Below are 21,959 nucleotides of genomic sequence, written 5' to 3' on the forward strand. Positions count from 1 at the left end.
ATCATGATGAAGCACGGTGGAGGCAGCATCATGATGAACCAACAACAAACTTTAATGAATCGTTTTGATTGTTTATATGAATTAATTAATCCTGGCGATTTAATTAGTAATAAACTTTTAATGGAATCTTTCATCAATGAATAACAATAACACAATTTAATTACGTTTCTGCTTCTTTTGTCTCTTTTGGTCATTAAAAAAGACATTTATTGTAATAAAACATTTTTATTGTGTTTTCTGGTTTTCTATTCGTATTTTTCTCATCTTTTGTTCTGTAGAATCTGTCACTCAGGATGTTTTTCCGTCAAGATGCCGACATGGTGGAAATGAAAACGTCTCTGTTCTGAGCAGCGTCTGGAGTCTTTGTGGGATTCGTTCCACAGTGGAGAACAAAAGCTCCGTCTGATGAAGGAAATTCATCGATAAAGTGGCTGCAGGAAGACTCGTTGTTCTCCTCCTGTTTCAACATTTTACTGTAAATCTGTTATTTTTATAAATTAAATATTGGCAGAACATCCTCCAGAACAACCAGATGCTCTTCACTTATTCAGAAATAACAGAAAACCTCTCATTATCCACTATACATACAGAAGTAAATAATTATTATCCTTTGTTTTACAGGCTTTCCATAAAAAACAGAACAAACAGACTCATAAAAATGATCAGTAAGTATTAATGTTGGTTTATTAAAAGGTTCAACATCAGCAGATCTTTCTTCAACAAGGAGAACTTCAGGACTGTTTAGAGTTAAAGATACTTCAGAAGCTGCTTCTATTTCCTGTTTCTAGTTTCCTGCTGGTTAGAGGAAGGATACAGGAAGAAGAGATGAGAAGAAACATGTCAGAGGGTCAAGGAGGAGGAAAAACACTAGAAGAGAGAGAAGATGGAGGAAGGAAGGATGGAGATAGAGGGAAAAGGGAGGAAGGAGGATCCAGATGGGTTGAGGAGATGAAGGCTTTAGGTGGAAGGATGGAGATGGGTGGAGGAGGTGGAAGGAGGATGGAGATGAAGGATGGACAGAGAAAAGGAAAGAAGGATGAAGACTGAGGATAGAGATGGAGAGAAGAGATGGAGAAGGAAAGGAAAGAAGCTGGAGATGTAGAGACGATGGAAGGATGGAAGATGTGTGGAGATGAAGATGGATGGACGCATGGATGGAGATGGATGATTTTATTTACAGATTACCAGATTCTTCTAAAGTCTGCTGGAGGCGACCAAATTTGGAGCCAAAAATCTGAATTTATTCTTAAATATTCTCTTTCTTTTTAACTTCTTCTATGGAGTTTGACGTAAAAAGTGTTTATTGATGGGCTTAAATTAAAGATTATTTTAAATATTGATTAAAATACTTTGGGGGGGGTCTCTAAAATGTCAGAAAATGTTAAAAATGTGGGTCAGAGTTTCCTCAAATGTCTGGTTTAGTCCAAAGATCTTCAGTTTACTGTCACAGAGGACAGAAACCAGAAAATATTCACATTTAAGTAGCTGAAGTCACAGAATTTAGACTGTTTTTATTAACGGATGATCTTAAAATCTGCTGGAGGCGACCAAACTTGGAGCTAAAATTCAGGGTTCAATTGTAAACCTTCTTTGTCTGGATTGAAATTTGAAAGTTTTTGAATGAAGTTTGGTTCGAAAAGGGGTTTTTAAAGAGCTTAAATTAAAGATTATATTAAATATTGAATATTTGGACTCTCAAATGTGATAAAATGTTAAAAAATGTCTGGTTTAGTCCAAAGATCTTCAGTTTACTGTCACAGAGGAAAGAAACCAGAAAATATTCACATTTAAGAAGCAGGAATCACAGAATTTAGTCTGTTTTTCAGAAACAAATATTTAATTATTCAACCAGTTATCTGCTTGTGATTGAGTTATTTCTTCAGTGAACTGAAGCGGCTCAATCCTTTGTTTGTTGCTCAGGCCTCATCTGAATATAAAATAGATTCAAACAGGATTTGGTGGGGGAAAGCAGAAATAATAATGCCGGCAAATAGAATATTTTTCCTGTCATGTGGTTTTAAGACGTAAACACAAAGAGCTGAGAGTCAATAGGAGTCAGAGTCAAAGCAGCCGAGTCCTCCAACGCTGGCTGTTCAGGAAACAAAGGAACAAAGCAGGACGGGATATCAGCTTCCCTTTGTGTCTCTCCAGTCGCTCTCATCTCCGGGTCTTAGCGCCGCCGAGGCCGATGATCCGAGGAACCGGCCGGATTAAGTCGTGCTGCTCGGATCCATCACCGAGGGGAGGAAGGAAGGACAGAGGCCCTGAAATCACACCTCCTTCCCCCTGCAGCCAATCACTGACCGGTTGATTGATTCCCACCGGTGCTCCAGGGGTTTGTCCTGGAAATAGAAAAATAAGAAGTCTCTCCCATTCAGAGTTCCTCCTTGTTCCTAAAATACATTCAAAGGGAGTTTCTTTTTGTGTGTCTCTCTGGCCAGCGGCACATCGACTGAATTATCCAAGCATCGCTGCAAGGCACACTTTGGTGTTTTAAAGTCTAAAAACAGCCCAGATCGCCGAGGAGGAATATTAAGCTGTTGGATGGAGGACAAACCTCCTCCTCCGTCTTTACTGGAGCTCGTTTAACTGAGTTACAGCATCGATAAAAAGAAAATGTTCTCCTTTTATTGCTTTTCATCGTTGAATCACGGTCAACTTCATTTTTTGATGAAAAGACTCTTCAATGCCAAAGTGAGAACTGAGGGAGGCCACCAAGACTCTATGACTCCTCTGAAGGAGTTCCAGCTTCAGACTGTTCATCAACAACTGCTGTCTGTTGTTCACCAGTCAAAGCTTCACGGAGACAAAGAGAAAGACTCTGATGGAAAAAGCTCCATTAAATCTGGACTAGAGTTCCCCAGAAGACATGTGGAGACTCTGAAGACACCTGGAAGAAGGTTCTTTGGTCTGAGGAGACCAGGATGGAGCTTTATGACCATCAGACTAGATGATATGTTTGATGGACACCAAACACTGAATGTCATCACAAACACACCATCCCCACTGAGAAGCACGGTGGAGGCAGCATCATGATGTGAAGCACGGTGGAGGCAGCATCATGATGTGAAGCACGGTGGAGGCAGCATCATGATGTGAAGCACGGTGGTGGCAGCATCATGATGTGAAGCACGGTGGTGGCAACATCATGATGAAGCACGGTGGTGGCAGCATCATGATGTGAAGCATGGTGGAGGCAGCATCATGATGAAGCACGGTGGAGGCAGCATCATGATGTGAAGCACGGTGGAGGCAGCATCATGATGTGAAGCACGGTGGAGGCAGCATCATGATGTGAAGCACGGTGGTGGCAGCATCATGATGTGAAGCACGGTGGTGGCAACATCATGATGAAGCACGGTGGTGGCAGCATCATGATGTGAAGCATGGTGGAGGCAGCATCATGATGAAGCACGGTGGAGGCAGCATCATGATGTGAAGCACGGTGGAGGCAGCATCATGATGAAGCACGTTGGAGGCAGCATCATGATGTGAAGCACGGTGGTGGCAGCATCATGATGTGAAGCACGGTGGAGGCAGCATCATGATGTGAAGCACGGTGGAGGCAGCATCATGATGTGAAGCACGGTGGTGGCAGCATCATGATGTGAAGCACGGTGGAGGCAGCATCATGATGTGAAGCACGGTGGTGGCAGCATCATGATGTGAAGCACGGTGGAGGCAGCATCATGATGTGAAGCACGGTGGAGGCAGCATCATGATGTGAAGCACGGTGGAGGCAGCATCATGATGTGAAGCACGGTGGTGGCATTCCAGCAAAAACATCAGGTTTTACACATAAAATGATGCAGAATAACTCTAAAATAAGATGCAATAAACAGGGTTTGTCTTGCAGTGATGGAAAAAACACTTTAAACCAGATGAGTTGAGTGAGACTTCATTTCAGCGACATTTTTGTTTGTCACATTTTCAGAAATAAGAGTAAAAAGCAGAGATTTCTGACTCCGAGTCTCGTTGTGATCCAAGAAAACATCAATAAACCTGCAGTATTACTGAGACTGTATTGTCTATTTAAGGATTTGGTGGTAAAGAAGAACTTTATTCTATAATACATTATAAAAAACATGTTTAATAAAGGAGCTGCGGTGAAAAATCCCGAAACGTCCTCATCGAGCTGCAGATTTTTACCTGAGGAGGCAGAAAGACTCCAGTTAAAGATGAATCTAAAGATGAAACTTCAGTTATCTGCTCTGTACTCACTAAAATAAACTGTTTTAATTGTTTTACATTTTATAGATCTGCTGTTTCTCATGACTCTTTAATGCCTTACAAGGCTGTAAACGCAACAATAGCAGCCTAGGTAAAGAATAATTAGCTACGACATCGTTAGCTTATATCCTGTTAGCTGCTAACTTTTTAACAGATGACTTGCTAACATATATTTCATTAGCTAATAATTCATCAACTAATAACTCATTTTTTTCAATCTGGTTTTAAAACACTGCATAGCACAGAATCGGCCCTTTTAAGAGTTTTTTTTAATGACATCTTTTTAGCTACTGACTCTGGTCACTGTGTGATCCTTGTGCTTTTAGATTTAACCGCAGCATTTGATACAGTGGACCATGACATCCTGGTTGCTCGTCTGGAGCAGTGGGTGGGCATCAGTGGCAAGGCTCTGCAATGGTTTAGGTCCTACCTTTCACATCGGACTTTCTGTGTCAGCCTTGGTGACTCTGTGTCCTCCACTGCTCCTCTCTCATGTGGGGTTCCTCAGGGTTCGGTGATGGGACCTCTTTTATTTTCTTTATACCTTCTCCCCCTTGGTTCAATCCTCAGGAAGCAAGGGATCTCATTCCACTGTTATGCTGATGACTGCCAGATTTATGTCCCTCTCACAAAGGCCAAGTAATTTTCCCTCAAACCTTTGTTAAATTACTTGGATGACCTCAAGGCCTGGATGTTCCTAAATTTTCTCTGTTTTAATAAAAAAAAGACCGAAGTGATGGTCTTTGGTGACACTTCTGTGACTCCTCCAATTGACCTGGGTTCCTTGGCACAGTACACCAAACCAATAGTCACGAATCTAGGATAAAAGTGGACTCTGATCTTAAGTTTAACAACCAGATTAAAGCTTTGGTGAAAAATAGCTTCTTCCAGTTAAGGCAGCTGGTAAAAATCAAACCCATTCTGCAGAGACAGCAATTTGAAACAGTGATCCACGCCTTTGTGACCACTCGGCTGGATTACTGCAATGCTCTTTATATGGGGGTTAGTGGGTCCTCCATTGCTCGTCTGCAGTTAGTTCAGAATGCACGTCTTTTAACTGGTACAAGAAAGTTTCAGCACATTTCACTGATTTTAACTTCACTACATTGGCTGCCTGTCCTTTTTAGAATTCATTTTAAAATGCTTTTATTTGCTTTTAAATCATTAAATGGTCTCGTCCCCCAATACCTGTCTGAGCTTGTTCATCCATATACTCCGAGCCGTTCCCTCAGGTCAGCTGATCAGCTGCTCCTGAGGATCCCCAAAACAAGGCTGAAGCTCAGAGGAGATAGAGCGTTTTCTGTGGCAGCTCCTAAGCTTTGGAATGAGCTGCCACATTAAACAGGCCTCCTCGTTATCTAATTTTAAAACCCTTCTTAAAACCCACCTTTTCTCGTTGGCATTTCACACCACGTAGGTTTGTTGTTTCATGTGCACGTATATATATGTGGGAGGGGCAGTCCAGTTTGTTTAGTCTATTTATTGCTTTTGTTTTTATTGTGCAGTTGTTTTTACTGTTTTTACTTCTTATTTTTTTTATCCTAGTTAATGTTTTATCTTAGTTTTTGTTATTATTGTTTTTATGTTAATCTTGTTGTTTATGCTTATGTACAGCACCTTGGTCAAGGTTGTTTTAAATGTGCTTTATAAATAAATTTGATTTGAGTTTGACTTGATTTTAGCTGAAAGCTAAATAGCTGATACCTCATTAGCTAGAGACTTTTTAACTGATACCTTCTTAGCTGATGACGCATTTGTTGGTGAGTTGTTAATTAATTACTTGTTAGCTTATATCTTGCTAGTTGATGATTTGTTAGCTGACAACTAATTAGCTCATAACTGGTTAGCTAATACCTTCTTAGCTGATGACTCATTAGCTTATGTCTCATTGGCTGAGGATTGCTTAGTTGATAATTTCTTAGCTGACAACTAAATAGCTAATACCTTGTTAGCTAGAAATGTATTAACTGACAACTAATTAGCTTATAACTGGTTAGCTAATCCCTTCTTAGCTGACAACTTGTTAGCTGACAACTAATTAGTTTATAGCTAATTAGCTAAAACCTTCTTAGCTGATGACTTGTTAGCTAATACTTTCTTTGCTGATAGCTGGTTAGCTAATCCCATCTTAGCTCATGAATTTCTAGCTGACATCTAATTAGCTTATAACTGGTTAGCTAATCCCTTCTTAGCTGATGACTTGTTAACTGACAAGTCATTAGCTGATAAATGGTTAGCTAATATCTTGTAGCTGATGACTTGTTAGCGTGTATCTTATTAGCTGATGATTTATGAATTAATAACTAATTAGCTGATAGCTTGTTAGCTAATAACACATTAGCAGATGACTAATTAGCTGATAGCTTGTTAGCTAATAACTCATTAGTTGATAACTAATTAGCTGATAGCTTGTTAGCTAATAACTCAGTTGATAACTAATTAGCTGATAGCTTGTTAGCTAACTTGTTGAACTTGAAAATGCCTCATTATTTCATAGATATTGTTTTATATATATATATATATATATATATATATATATATATATATACTTCTTGGATGTTTCAGTATTTCTCTGGTTAAATCGTTTGTTTTCTGAGCATCGAGCTGCCAGATTTTCTCCAGGAGTATTTTTTTTCCTCCAGTGCAGCTCATGACTCTTTAATGGCCGATACGGCTGCAGACCCTGGAAGCCTCTGGAGGATCCCGGTACAGTAGATCATCTTTCATCCTGCTCATCCTGAACTCGCTGCACGTCGAAGCGCAGTGCCACTAATAGGAGCTGATGATCAATCCTAATTGGGCCCTTCAGAGAGTGACCGTTAGCCGCTACGCTAATGAACTATTCATCTGCTAGCGGCACCCAAAGGTCAGCGTCCTGCCGCATCCCAGCAGCCGCCACAACACCGATGGGATGAAGGATCAGCAGGATGTCCACGTCCGTCCTGCCATCACAGCATTTTAATGAACATCAGACGGCTGTCGGTGCTGCTGACATCAAACATTAGACGGAGCAGAAAAATCTGCATTAATCCTCCAAAGCACAGGACGTGGTTTTATTAAAATCTACGAAATTACACCATTTATCAGCCACAAGAGGATCTGTGATGAGCTATTTGGAAGGAAACTGAACCAAATCTGACCTGAAAACTGAAATCTCATAAAAATCTACAAAATTTCATCATTTATCAACAAACGGAGGTCTGTGATGAGTTGTTGGGTCACTGCTGGTTCATTTGAACTCATTTTAGGTTCATTTTAACTCACTATTAGTTCATTTTAACTCACTGTTAGTTCATTTTTATCTCACTATTAGTTCATTTAACTCCTTATTAATTCATTTTAACTCACCTTCAGTTCATTTTAACTAATTTTTATTTCATTTTAACTCCTTTAAGTCATTTTAACTCACTGTTTGTTAATCTTAACTCGCTATTAGTTCATTTGAGTGACTGAAAAGAATCTAATTTTTGCAGCTTTAAGGTAGAACTGGAGGCAAATACTCCAAGTATGTTCATATTTTCATGTCAGAGTTGCTGCTAGATGTGGTTTTATGTCTCAGACCTGCAGCTTCCTGGAGGTAAACTCGTCGTATCGAGCTTGTGGACGGACTAAGGCGGTGAAATCTGCAGCTGAGAGGGAGGTGGGTGAGGATGAGTGGGAGATAAAAGCTGCAGCTCTGACTCAGCCTCCGATGGAAGCTCTTGGTTAATCAGGGCCTCTTGATTAGGATCATTTCACGTGATAAATGGACCGACTCACCGATTGATTACATCTCTGAGGAGCAATCAGCTGCAGCCAAACAGCCGCTGGAGAGAGGCAGGAAAATTAGCTGTTAGCCGGCTGCTAGTGGTCCTGGAGAGCCCTCAGATAAATAATAATAATAAATATTAATAGTAAATAATCCTGGAGAACCCTCTGATTATTTTTATTATTATTATTTATTTTTTATTAATAATAATCCTGGAGAACCCTTTGATTAGTTGATTTTTCATGGTAATTTCGTTTTTTGTCATAATTTTGTGTCTTTTTGTGTTTGTTTGCAATATTTTGTGTCAGTTTTGACTCGATGCTGGTTTATCATCATGTTGTGATGTGTTTTCAGCTTTTTTTGCAGTAATTTTGCAGCTTTTTGTGATGATTGTAGCTTTTATGAGGTTATTTCATGTTATTTGCTACAATACTGAGTGGTGATTTTGCACCTTTTGGTGGTGATTTTGCATTTTTTAAAAATGATTTTGCAGCTTTTTGTAGTGATTTTGCTTTTTTTGGGTTATTTCACATCATTTGTTGGGACTTTGAATCTTTGTGGTGATTTTGGCAGTTCCTGTGTTGATCTTGTGCCTTTGACAGCAGCAGTGTGTGGTCTGAAGGTAGAAGTTGCTGGAGATGAAGAAGCAGATGTTCTGAGGAGGTTCTGAACCTGCTTTACTCCAAACGTCGCTTTTTTTCTCTGAATTTCTGCCTTTAAGTCTCATAAAAACACATAAAATCCTGCATTAACTTTTCAAACGATCGTTCAGAAGAAACATAAAGTCTAAATTTAAAAATTCAACCTGCAGGTGAACATCGGAAACTCGACGAGCTGCAGAGTCTGAAGATTCGGGGGTAAAATTTAAGGTCAGATATGTGACTTAATGACTTGTAAAGCTCCGTGAGCGCTGCAGTAAAATGAGCTTTTATCGCTCCGTGACACTAAATCCAAACTGCAACGGTGCAGATAAGATGCTCAGTGTTTCAGGCCCAGAAAAGAAGAAGAACTTTATCCTCCCGCATCACGTCTGCATGGAAATCTGCTTCCAACGGCGGTTTTTCAGATTCCAGGAATGAAAATGCATCTTTGATCCGAAGCACAGAAAACATTTAGAGAGAGAGACGCTGTGATGAAGGTCGAGCTGCAGAAGGAACACATCACACTCCATCGCTCCCTCATTTAGTGGTTTTTATGTGTTTTCAGGACTATTTCCACTGCAGATTCTCACTGAGGGCTTCAAAACTATGAATGAACATCTGGAATTATGGAGGAAACAGAAAGTGTGGAATCAGTCAGAACATGTTTGATATTTTAGATTCTTTGCTTCCTGCTTTGAACACTCTGGACATTCTCTGGATGAGCTTCATGAGGGAGAACCTGGAACCGTTTCCAACAGTTTGAAGGAGTTCCAGAGATACTGAGCTCCTGTTGGTCCTTTTGCTAAAATCCCTGAAAATTTCTAGAAAATGGTTCGAAATTTTTATTAAATGACCAAAAAAAGTGTCCAAAATGGTTCTGAATGTATCTACAATGACCGAAACGTTTCCTAAGTTACTCAAAATTTCTATAAAATTGCAAAAAAAAATGTCCAAAATGACTGAAACCTTCTGTAAAATGACTTAAAAAAGGGACAAAATGATTACAGATTTGTCCAAAAATGGCTTAAAAATTTTTTAATGTCGAAAATGATTCCAAATTTGTCCAAAATTGATCAATATTTTCCACTACATTTGTTGAAAATAACCAAAAACTGCCCGAAGTATTTCCTAAATTACTCAAAATTTCTATAAAATAGGAAAAAAAATCCACAAAATGCCCAAAATGGCTCAATTTCCACAAAAATTTCTCCAAATTGTCTAAATGTATCTATAATGACCAAAAAGTTTCCTAAGTTCCTCAAAAGTTCTATAAAATTGCACAAAAAACAAAATGTCCAAAATGACTGAAACGTTCTGTAAAATGACTAAAAGGCAAAATTATTACAATTTATCCAAAATCACTCAAAATTTGTCCAAAAATGGCTCAAAATTTCTATAAATTGGTCAAACAAAATTCCAATAAATGTCTAAGATGGCTCAATTTCCACAAAATTTCTCCACATTAACCAAGAAAATTTCCAGAATGACTCAAAAATTCTATAAAATTGCAAAGAACAAACTGATCCCAAAAAAAATCTATGAAATGGCTCAAAATTTCCATAAAATGACCAAAAAAATGTCCAAAATGGCTCAAAATTTATCCAAAATGATTTTTTAAAAAACAAAAAGTATTTAAAAATTCTATGAAATGCCAAAAAAATGTCCAAAATGGCTCAAAAATGACCAAAAAAAGTTGAAAATGTCTCACAATTTCTAGAAAATGACCAAAAAAGTTCAAAATGGCTCAAAATTAGAGTGAAATGACGTCAATAACATGCTTCCACCATCTCTCTCCTCCTTTCTTTTCATTTCTTCTTCTTTAGTCTCCACGCTACGTTGATCTCCATGAACTGAACGTTAAAACAGGAAGCCGCCTCTCTTCTTCTTCTTTTGTTTTTACGTCGTCGTCCTGCGGCGGAGTTTGTTCAGCAAAAGCAGAGAATTAATAAGATCCAGTAAACATTAAACATTCATTTCCTCCAGGGCTTCTTCTGCTGGATCGTTTTTCATCTGAGAACAAATTCTGCTCGACGCTGACATGAAACAGCAACACGGCTCCATGAATATTCAGAGATCAGGAGCTGTTCTGTTCACAGTTCATACATGTGGATGTTTAAAGGTTTATTAATCCAAATATTCAGTGATGCAAGAGGTTTTCTGTTCATACATGTGGACGTTCACGGCTTTATTAAGCTCAGTATTCACATTCAGGATCTTTTCTGTCATATATGTGGACATTTAAAGGTTTATTAAACTGAAAATTCACAGAAAAAATCAGAAATTATATGTATGATGTAAATATCAGCTGACTGATAGAATAGTTTTCTCTCATTTAAAAATTCATAACAAATGGTAGTATATATATTTTTAATTTATTTAATATTTTTCTTCTTCTTGTTATTATAATGATTATTATTATTGTTATTATTGTATTTATTATTTTAAAATAAAAGTGATTGATATTTGTAAATATATTTTTATTGTTTTCTGAAAAAGAACTGCTGATTTAATCTTTAAAAGTTTTTACATTATTTTTGTCATTTTTAAAAATATTTTAGATTTTTTGCTTATTTAATTTTTTCTATTTCTACTTTATTCTATATCATTATTATTATTGTTCTTATTATTGTTATTATTGTATTTGTTATTTTAAAATAAAAGTGATTGATATTTGTAAATATATTTTTATTATTTTCTGAAAAAGAACTGCTGATTTAATCTTTAAATGTTTTTACATTATTTTTCCCATTTTTAAAAATATTTTAGATTTTTAGTTTATTTCATTTTTTCTATTTCTACTTTATTCTACATTATTATTGTTGTTGTTGTTGTTGTTGTTGTGTTTGTTATTTTACAATGAAAATGTTTGACATTTGTAAAATTTTTTTTTATTATTTTCTGAAAACAACTACTGGTTTAATCTCTGTCATTTTTAAATTAATGATATTCTTTAAATGTATTTTATATTTTAATATTTTATGTATATTTGTTTTTATATATTGTCAGATTAAAATGCTTGATATATCTAAAATATTTCGTTGCAAAAAATTGTAGTTTATGATATATTTCAGAGTTTAATTTTGTTGATTACATTTTTTTATTTTTAAATGTTGAAGCTTCTTTGTTGATGTTCTGTGCGTGCTTCTTTAATTTTGTTTTCATATTTTATGTCGTTGCTTTAATTATTTTTTTCTTCTTTTATAATATTTTCTCACTTTTATAGATTTTTCTGCAGGTTTCTGAGCTTTATTTCAGCTGTAAATTAAATGTCAATTTATTTTTATTATTTTATATTTGTAATTATATATATATATATATATATTTAGATTTTTCTTTATATTTTGCTGATTAAATTTTAGATTTTTTTGATGCTGTAGCTTCTTTATATTATCTGATATCTTTGCATGTTTCTTTGATTTTATTTTTGTAATTTGTCTTAAATGTTGTTAATATTTTTATGATATTTTCTCACTGTTACATTTTTTCTGTATATTTTCTGATGTCTTAATAATTTCTCAATTTTTTTAATTTTTAAAATATATTTTGTCATTATTCAAAAATCTCAGCAGTTTCTGACTTTTATTTCAATTGTAAATTAAATGTCAATTTAATTTTACTATTTCATTTTTGCAATTTTTGAAATATTTCAGATTCTTCTTTATATTTTGTTGATTAAAATTTTAGATTTTCATAATGTTGAAACTCGTTTTTTAAATTTTTCTGTAGATTTTTTCCTTGCTTTCTTTGCCATTTTCCCATTGCTCCATGTTTTTATCTGCAGGTTTCTGAGCTCCCCTCGTCCTGTTTTCTGATATAACGCAGACTTTCAGCTCCGGTCGCTGCTCAGACGTTTGTTGGATGATTTCCTCAGAGTTTAATGCTTCTGCTGATCCACGATTCCACGTCTGAGGCTGAAGATGCATCTCTGAACTTTTCTGCTTGCAGACGTTGGGCTCCGTGCACGCTCCTAAGTGGCTCACCGTGCACGCTTCCCCCGCCGTGCGCTCTGTCAGCGTACCTGGCAGCATCCTCTCACGCCATTTCCATTTCAAAGTGCACACGGCTGCCATCTGCTTGTGGTTGTTGCTGACGCCCACCTCCGGCTCTCTGCGTCTCTAAAGGCAGAACGCCGGTTTGAGCTGCGACACTTCCAGCTGTGGTTTCCGTCTTATCTGTGGCGCTCAGAGTGGAAGCTCTCGCAGCAGATAGACTCTCAGCCTGAAGCCCGGCTGAAGCTGAAAAGACTGCCGACACACACCTCCAGCTCTGGCAAACAGCAGCCCAACAATATCCAGAAACACATTTCACACCGAGAGGAGGAAGATTAGAGGCGAACCGCTGCCATGTACCACCTCATGGAAATCATTTCTAAATCAGGCTCTGCATGAACCCTCCCAACCCTGAGCAGCATTTTATACTTCTCCATAAAGTCCTGCAGCTCTGCGGGAACCAGATTAGTCCAAAATCATTCAAAACTTGTCCAGAATGACTAAAAATTTGTCTGAAATGATTTTCAGCTCCAAAAAGACCAAAAAAAACTAGTCCGAAATGGCCTGAAACTAGTCCGAATGACCTAAAACTGGTCCGAATGACCTAAAACTAGTCCAAAATGACTAAAAAGTAATCCAAAATGACTAAAAACTACTCCAAAATGACCTAAAACTAGTCCAAAGTGACTAAAACTAGCCCAAAATGACCTGAAACTAGTCCAAAATGACCTGAAACTAGTCCAAAATGAATAAAACTAGCCCAAAATGACCTGAAACTAGTCCAAAATGACTAAAAGTAGCCCAAAATGACCTGAAACTAGTCCAAAATGACTAAAAGTAGCCCAAAATGACCTGAAACTAGTCCAAAATGAATAAAACTAGCCCAAAATGACCTGAAACTAGTCCAAAATGACTAAAACTAGCCCAAAATGACCTGAAACTAGTCCAAAATGACTAAAAGTAGCCCAAAATGACCTAAAACTAGTCCAAAATGAATAAAACTAGCCCAAAATGACCTGAAACAAGTCCAAAATGACCTGAAACTAGTCCAAAATGACTGAAACTAGTCCAAAATGACCTGAAACAAGTCCAAAATGACCTGAAACTAGTCCAAAATGACTGAAACTAGTCCAAAATGACCTGAAACAAGTCCAAAATGACCTGAAACTAGTCCAAAATGACTGAAACTAGTCCAAAATGACCTGAAACAAGTCCAAAATGACCTGAAACTAGTCCAAAATGACTAAAACTAGTCCAAAATGACCTGAAACTAGTCCAAAATGACTAAAACTAGCCCAAAATGACCTGAAACTAGTCCAAAATGACTATGAAGTAGTCCAAAATGATCTAAAACTGGCCCAAAATAACTAAAAAGTAATCCAAAATGACCTAAAACTAGTCCGAATGAGCTAAAACTTGTCTGAAATAACTTAAAATAAAAGGAGTTAAAATGTAAATGACTATAAAAAGAGACAAAATGACAACAGAGACATGAAATGACAAAATATATTTCTGTTTTCTCCTTTTTGTGTCTCTTTTTTGTATATTTTTTATTTATTTAGTCATTTGGTTTCTATTTTGTGTCATTCTGGCTCATTTTTTGTAATTTTTTCCTCCTGATCCAGACCTCCTGATCCAGACCTCCTGATCTACACCTCCTGATCTACACCTCCTGATCCACATCTCCTGATCCAGACCTCCTCATCCACACCTCCTGATCTACACCTCCTGATCCAGACCTCCTGATCCAGACCTCCTCATCCAGACCTCCTCATCCAGACCTCCTCATCCACACCTCCTCATCCACACCTCCTCATCCACACCTCCTGATCCAGACCTCCTGATCCAGACCTCCTGATCCAGACCTCCTGATCCAGACCTCCTGATCCAGACCTCCTGATCCAGACCTCCTGATCTACACCTCCTGATCTACACCTCCTGATCCACATCTCCTGATCCAGACCTCCTCATCCACACCTCCTGATCTACACCTCCTGATCCAGACCTCCTGATCCAGACCTCCTCATCCAGACCTCCTCATCCAGACCTCCTCATCCACACCTCCTCATCCACACCTCCTCATCCACACCTCCTGATCCAGACCTCCTGATCCAGACCTCCTGATCCACATCTCCTGATCCAGACCTCCTCATCCACACCTCCTGATCTACACCTCCTGATCCAGACCTCCTGATCCAGACCTCCTGATCCAGACCTCCTGATCCAGACCTCCTCATCCAGACCTCCTCATCCAGACCTCCTCATCCACACCTCCTGATCCAGACCTCCTCATCCACACCTCCTGATCCAGACCTCCTGATCCAGACCTCCTGATCCAGACCTCCTCATCCAGACCTCCTGATCCAGACCTCCTGATCCAGACCTCCTCATCCAGACCTCCTGATCCAGACCTCCTGATCCAGACCTCCTCATCCAGACCTCCTCATCCACACCTCCTGATCCAGACCTCCTCATCCACACCTCCTGATCTACACCTCCTCATCCACACCTCCTGATCCAGACCTCCTCATCCAGACCTCCTCATCCACACCTCCTGATCTACACCTCCTGATCCAGACCTCCTGATCCAGACCTCCTGATCTACACCTCCTGATCCAGACCTCCTGATCCAGACCTCCTGATCCAGACCTCCTGATCCACATCTCCTGATCCAGACCTCCTCATCCAGACCTCCTCATCCACACCTCCTGATCCAGACCTCCTCATCCACACCTCCTGATCTACACCTCCTCATCCACACCTCCTGATCCAGACCTCCTCATCCACACCTCCTGATCCACATCTCCTGATCCAGACCTCCTCATCCAGACCTCCTCATCCAGACCTCCTCATCCAGACCTCCTCATCCAGACCTCCTGATCCAGACCTCCTGATCCACACCTCCTGATCCAGACCTCCTCATCCAGACCTCCTCATCAAGACCTCCTGATCCAGACCTCCTGATCCAGACCTCCTGATCCAGACCTCCTGATCCAGACCTCCTGATCCAGACCTCCTGATCCAGACCTCCTGATCCACACCTCCTGATCCAGACCTCCTCATCCAGACCTCCTCATCAAGACCTCCTGATCCAGACCTCCTGATCCAGACCTCCTGATCCAGACCTCCTCATCCAGACCTCCTGATCCAGACCTCCTGATCCAGACCTCCTGATCCAGACCTCCTCATCCAGACCTCCTGATCCAGACCTCCTCATCCAGACCTCCTCATCAAGACCTCCTGATCCAGACCTCCTGATCCAGACCTCCTGATCCAGACCTCCTCATCCAGACCTCCTGATCCAGACCTCCTGATCCAGACCTCCTGATCCAGACCTCCTGATCCACACCTCCTGATCCAGACCTCCTGATCCAGACCTCCTCATCCAGACCTCCTGATCCAGACCTCCTGATCCAGACCTCCTGATCCAGACCTCCTCATCCACACCTCCTGATCTACACCTCCTCATCCAGACCTCCTCATCCAGACCTCCTCATCCAGACCTCCTCATCCAGACCTCCTCATCCAGACCTCCTCCTAACCACGGCTGTAGAATCCACTCGGGGATGAAGATGAGGCAGAAATGTGAGAGGAAAGCGTGAAGGAGGAGATTTCTGTGAAGCTCTCAGATCGATATTTCTCTCCTCGGTTCGATCAGAGCGGCTCACAAACTGTTTTTCTGCTCCGACCGGAACAAAAACCTGCAGTCAGGATTTATTTTCTCTCCTCAGAGGTCAGAACCACAGAAAGCCGTTCTTCCTCATTTACAGTCAGCAGCGTGTCACTGAAGGTCCAGCTGGTCGACTTTCAGGTTAAACTCGAGTATCTGGTCCAGGTCAGAGTCCAGGTCCTTAAAATCACAGCAGAAGCCTTGAATTCCAGCTCAGAATCAAGGTTTAAATGTTTTTAGTTCAGATTCTGCTCTTTTTCCATTGGAGGCTGTGATTTTTGACGTCAGTTTGTGGTTGCTTTGTGTGTACGCACAAACAGACACAAAACAACCACAAAGACATGCAAAAAAAAAAACTGCAGAGACACAAAAAACGCAAAAAAAACACAGAAATGGTCTAAAGATGGTTCCTGGTAGAACCTTTCTTCCTCTGAGTGCAGCAGCAGCTTCATGTTAGCGTGGAGCTCATTAAATCAGGAGATGTTAAATCAGAGTGATCATCAGGAAAAAGATCAATAGAGAATCCACACAGACATGTAGCAACACACACGTGTAGACATGCATACATGTAGACACACAGAAACACACACGTGTAGACATGCATACATGTAGACACACAGAAACACACACGTGTAGACATGCATACATGTAGACACACAGAAACACACACGTGTAGACATGCATACATGTAGACACACAGAAACACACACGTGTAGACATGCATACATGTAGACACACAGAAACACACACGTGTAGACATGCATACATGTAGACACACAGAAACACACACGTGTAGAAACACACACGTAGACTCGCGCACAGATGAGATGTCGGTTCATGTTTGTCTTTAACTGTATTTTATCATCTCTTAAATGATCCTGCTGCTACATAGTTATTTGTTTATTAGTCTAATAACTTCCTTATCATCAAACTTTTCATTAATTAGATGTTTAGGTGTGTACTTTAGCTCAGTTTTCTTTTTAAAAATCATCAAACAAACACCAGTTATCAGTCAGAAACTGTAAAAACATCATGTGTCACACACAGTTTTATGCAGAAAAACAATCAAATCTGAGCTTAAAGTCACAATATTTAATAAAAATCACTTTATTACCTCTGCCAAGGAGGTTATGTGACACCCGGCGTTTGTATGTCTGTCTGTCTGTCTGTCTGTTAGCAAGATAATTAAAAAAAGCCTGGGCAGATTCATATGAAATTTTGAGGGGATGTAGACTATGGTAAGAGGAAGAGCTGATTTAATTTTGGTGGCAATCCGGAAAGGATCCTGGATTCTGGATCACTTTGAATTTTTTAGTATGTTTTAGTATGTGGTCCAAAATATGACAAAAACATCATAGGTTAGTATGTTGTCCAACAGATTGGAGCAAGGTGTCCAGATAGCTCACCTGGTTAAGAAGGTGATTCATAAACAGAACTGTGTCAGAGATGCAGGTTTGATTCCAGCTCAGGATCCTTTACTGCATGGGTTTCCTGTTTTCCTCTCTGTCCTTGGCGGAAGATGTGGACATCAGAAGTTTCAATGTGAAACTATTTTTTTCTCCATTTTCAAACTTTAAAACGGGTCAGTGCTTTTCTAGTTTTCCATGTTTAGTTTAAAAATTTTACAAAAAAATTATTAACTTCAGAGATCAGCTGGTAACATTAGCTAGCTAGCAGCATGCTAACATTAGCATGTTTTGACTCATTATTTTATAGTTACGACTTTATGCTTCAGAATTTTTCTTTTCTGCACAAAAACAATTCCTATTTGTGACACAAAATGACCAAAAAAAGAGACAAAAAATGACTGCAAAGCCACACAAAACTGCAATGAGACACAAAATGACCTCAGAGAGACACAAAACAACCACAAAAACCAAACAGAAACCCAAATTAATGGCACAAAAGACATAAACAGATTTGATAAATCAACTATAATTTAATTAAAACAGACTGAATTCCTCCCTGAGACAAATGGAGACGGTTCTGCTGAGTACCTGATCAGGTTATTGATCCCTGACTGGACCGATGTTTGGATCTTTGGTGAGTTTCTCCTGCAGACAGAGTGTTTCTTCCCTACCAGTGTGTAATCCTGCTGCTGTCATGGCCTGATGCTCCGTGTAATCTCCCCCTCCAACTCTCTAAGGCGTCGTGATATCGAGTGTCACGGCCGACGCTGAAGACTCGACCGCCTCGAGGCGCCGACGAGTCCTGGAAGATAAATCAGAGTCTCAGCCTTTTTCAGGAGCAGCTCGGTGACAAACTGTCTGATTGTGTCTGCAGACGGTTCCAGATGTTTGTTTCTGACTGAATCAATCTGCTGTGTGGAAGCTCAGAGTCCTTCAGAGAACCTTCGTCAGGACGAACAGATGAAGCTGAAGCTCAGAACAGAAGCCCAGATGTGGAAAATGAGACCGTCTGTGGAAACCGATTAAAGCTCTAAAAGCTCACAAGCTCAAAAAGAAAGAAAAAATACTGCAAAGAGACACAAAACAACCACAAAAGGCACAAAATGACCACAAAGAAACAAAAAATACCAGAAAGAAAAAAAAATACTGCAAAGAGACAAAAATGCACAAATTTAAAACTCATAATCACTGAAATTAACAGAAATTAAGACATAAAACGACTGCAGAGAGACACAAAACGACCACAAAGAGACACAAAACATCCACAAACAGGTACAATATTAAGACTCACAATCACTGCAAAGAAACTAATAATACACAACATGACTACAAAAACACAAAACAATCACAGAGACACAAAACAGCCATAAAAGAGGTTTGTTGTTGTTTTGTATGTTGTTTTTTTTGGTTGTTTTATGTCTTGTATTTATGTTGTGTATCTTTGCAGATGTGTGTGTGTGTTTGTGTTGTTTGTGTCTCTTTGCTGTAGTTTTGTGTCTGTTCACAGTTGTTTTGTGTGTTTCTTTCAGTCATTTTTTGCCTATTTTCATTCTTGTTGAGTTTCTTTAAGGTAATTTAGTGTCTTGTCAGCTTCTTTGTCTTTCTGCAGTTGTTTAGTGTGTCGTTTTGGTCCTCTTGTGTCTCTGTGCAGTGATGTTGTGTCTCTTTGCAGTGATGTGTTTCTTTGCAGTGATGTGTTTCTTTGCAGTGACGTGTCTCTGTAGTGATGTTGTGTCTCTTTGCAGTGATGTGTTTCTTTGCAGTGATGTGTTTCTTTGCAGTGACGTGTCTCTGTAGTGATGTTGTGTCTCTTTGCAGTGATGTGTTTCTTTGCAGTGATGTGTTTCTTTGCAGTGACGTGTCTCTGTAGTGATGTTGTGTCTCTTTGCAGTGATGTGTTTCTTTGCAGTGATGTGTCTCTGTAGTGATGTTGTGTCTCTTTGCAGTGATGTGTCTCTTTGTAGTGATGTGTCTCTTTGCAGTGATGTGTCTCTTTGCAGTGATGTTGTGTCTCTTCGCAGTAATGTGTCTCTTTGCAGTGATGTTTTGTCTCATTGCATGTGTCTCTTTGCAGTGATGTGTCTCTTTGCAGTGATGTGTCTCTTTGCAGTGATGTGTCTCTTTGTAGTGATGTGTCTCTTTGCAGTGATGTTGTGTCTCTTTGCAGTAATGTGTCTCTTTGCAGTGATGTTTTGTCTCTTTGCAGTAATGTGTCTCTTTGCAGTGATGTGTCTCTTTGTAGTGATGTGTCTCTTTGCAGTGATGTGTCTCTTTGCAGTGTTGTGTCTCTTTGCAGTGATGTGTCTCTTTGCAGTGATGTGTCTCTTTGTAGTGATGTTGTGTCTCTTTGCAGTAATGTGTCTCTTTGCAGTAATGTGTCTCTTTGCAGTGATGTGTCTCTTTGCAGTAATGTGTCTCTTTGCAGTGATGTTTTGTCTCTTTGCAGTAATGTGTCTCTCTGCAGTAATGTGTCTCTTTGCAGTGATGTTTTGTCTCTTTGCAGTAATGTGTCTCTTTGCAGTAATGTGTCTCTTTGCAGTGATGTTTTGTATCTTTGCAGTAATGTGTCTCTTTGCAGTAATGTGTCTCTTTGCAGTGATGTTTTGTCTCTTTGCAGTAATGTGTCTCTTTGCAGTAATGTGTCTCTTTGCAGTAATGTGTCTCTTTGCAGTGATGTTTTGTCTCTTTGCAGTGATGTGTCTCTCTGCAGTAATGTGTCTCTTTGCAGTGATGTGTCTCTCTGCAGTGATGTGTCTCTTTGCAGTAATGTGTCTCTTTGCAGTAATGTGTCTCTTTGCAGTGATGTTTTTGTCTCTTTGCAGTGATGTGTCTCTCTGCAGTAATGTGTCTCTTTGCAGTGATGTTTTGTCTCTTTGCAGTAATGTGTCTCTTTGCAGTGATGTTTTGTCTCTTTGCAGTAATGTGTCTCTTTGCAGTGATGTTTCGTCTCTTTGCAGTAATGTGTCTCTTTGCAGTGATGTGTCTCTTTGCAGTAATGTGTCTCTTTGCAGTGATGTGTCTCTTTGCAGTAATGTGTCTCTTTGCAGTGATGTGTCTCTTTGCAGTGATGTGTCTCTTTGCAGTGATGTGTCTCTTTGCAGTGATGTGTCTCTTTGCAGTGATGTGTCTCTTTGCAGTAATGTGTCTCTTTGCAGTAATGTGTCTCTTTGCAGTGATGTGTCTCTTTGCAGTAATGTGTCTCTTTGCAGTAATGTGTCTCTTTGCAGTGATGTGTCTCTTTGCAGTGATGTGTCTCTTTGCAGTGATGTGTCTCTTTGCAGTGATGTGTCTCTTTGCAGTGATGTGTCTCTTTGCAGTGATGTGTCTCTTTGCAGTGATGTGTCTCTTTGCAGTAATGTGTCTCTTTGCAGTGATGTGTCTCTTTGCAGTGATGTGTCTCTTTGCAGTAATGTGTCTCTTTGCAGTAATGTGTCTCTTTGCAGTGATGTGTCTCTTTGCAGTAATGTGTCTCTTTGCAGTAATGTGTCTCTTTGCAGTGATGTGTCTCTTTGCAGTGATGTGTCTCTTTGCAGTAATGTGTCTCTTTGCAGTAATGTGTCTCTTTGCAGTGATGTGTCTCTTTGCAGTAATGTGTCTCTTTGCAGTAATGTGTCTCTTTGCAGTGATGTGTCTCTTTGCAGTAATGTGTCTCTTTGCAGTAATGTGTCTCTTTGCAGTAATGTGTCTCTTTGCAGTAATGTGTCTCTTTGCAGTGATGTGTCTCTTTGCAGTAATGTGTCTCTTTGCAGTAATGTGTCTCTTTGCAGTGATGTGTCTCTTTGCAGTAATGTGTCTCTTTGCAGTGATGTGTCTCTTTGCAGTAATGTGTCTCTTTGCAGTGATGTGTCTCTTTGCAGTGATGTGTCTCTTTGCAGTGATGTGTCTCTTTGCAGTGATGTTTCGTCTCTTTGCAGTAATGTGTCTCTTTGCAGTGATGTGTCTCTTTGCAGTGATGTTTCGTCTCTTTGCAGTAATGTGTCTCTTTGCAGTGATGTGTCTCTTTGCAGTAATGTGTCTCTTTGCAGTGATGTGTCTCTTTGCAGTAATGTGTCTCTTTGCAGTGATGTGTCTCTTTGCAGTAATGTTGTGTCTCTTTGCAGTGCACAGAAACCACATGAAGAACCGTCTCTTCCATGCAGAAATTCTCTGGTTGGTGCTTTAAAGAACCAGTGGAGCTTCAGCAGAGGAACCGTTTCAGAACCTTTATTTATCTGAGAGCAGAGTAGCCGCTTTGTTCGATTTAACTCCGCTGCTCTTTTGAAAACTCTCTAC

This window comes from Acanthochromis polyacanthus, chromosome 16 (assembly GCF_021347895.1).
Source record: "Acanthochromis polyacanthus isolate Apoly-LR-REF ecotype Palm Island chromosome 16, KAUST_Apoly_ChrSc, whole genome shotgun sequence".
NCBI classification, from domain to species: Eukaryota; Metazoa; Chordata; class Actinopteri; family Pomacentridae; genus Acanthochromis; species Acanthochromis polyacanthus.